This window comes from Chiloscyllium plagiosum, chromosome 8 (assembly GCF_004010195.1).
Source record: "Chiloscyllium plagiosum isolate BGI_BamShark_2017 chromosome 8, ASM401019v2, whole genome shotgun sequence".
In the NCBI taxonomy this organism is placed as follows: domain Eukaryota; kingdom Metazoa; phylum Chordata; class Chondrichthyes; order Orectolobiformes; family Hemiscylliidae; genus Chiloscyllium; species Chiloscyllium plagiosum.
In genome coordinates, this window is record NC_057717.1 from 38,730,312 (window position 1) to 38,731,183 (window position 872).

Sequence of the window (872 nt, forward strand, 5' to 3'; positions counted from 1 at the left end):
TGCTCCTACACCCAGCCCCTGCCCCTTTTGAAATATCTCCATTGTTTTATGCTGTCTCTCTGTGCTCATTTCACCAAGGTGAATCACTTCTACCCAACCTGCTACAGATTTCATCTGACAAAACACTTATTAAGAATCCCATTCATAAACATGCACATCGCGTCTCTCGTTATTTGGTTTTCATGGATCTCTTTCAGACAATAAAAGTTCAAGGCAACTTGACTTGGAAAAGTAAATGGCGTTCCTTTTAATTATTCCAATTCAATCTACATTTCAATGCAGTTCAGGCAACAGGCTCAAATTATTCTTTGAGACTTTATAATAGCGTCGATGCATATAAACACACTCTTGGAGTTCCAATTTCAGTAAGACAGCTGTGATCATCCAAAACTAGCCAGATTGAAAATCGTCGGCAATAGCGACGAGAGTGGGATTCGAACCCACGCGTGCAGAGCACAATAGATTAGCAGTCCATCGCCTTAACGTCTCGGCTACCTCGCCAGATGGGCGATTATCCTTCTGATCTTATGAATAAGTGAATTGCGTAAATTATGTACACAGATATTTCTCCTTGGTATTGTTGAAATGATAAATAGCACATATGGTTCTAAGAGTATCGTCTCACCTCTGGGTGTGGGGCAAGCGCACTCCAACTGTGACACTCTGCTCACAGTGATCAGAGCAAAAATGAAGAAATGACTGCAGCAAGATCTGTTCAATTTTGTGAAGATTTGAAGTCAATGGAGTGGAGAGCCGGTGACAGCAGGAGATGTAAAGTTGTGTGTGAGGAATTGTTTTCCAAACTGGAGGAGAGTGCATAGTGCTCAATGTCATTATTCGGAACACCTTTCTTCCACTCAGATATTTTTGAC

The 872-nt window shown here is 41.5% G+C and overlaps 1 non-coding gene across 1 annotated transcript; it reads right to left on the bottom strand.

Moving 5' to 3' along the window:
- Positions 1–419: 419 nt before the first annotated feature.
- trnas-gcu lies at positions 420–501 on the bottom strand. The gene has a single exon. It is a non-coding gene; the product is annotated as a tRNA-Ser (tRNA).
- Between the last annotated feature and the right edge of the window lie 371 nt (positions 502–872).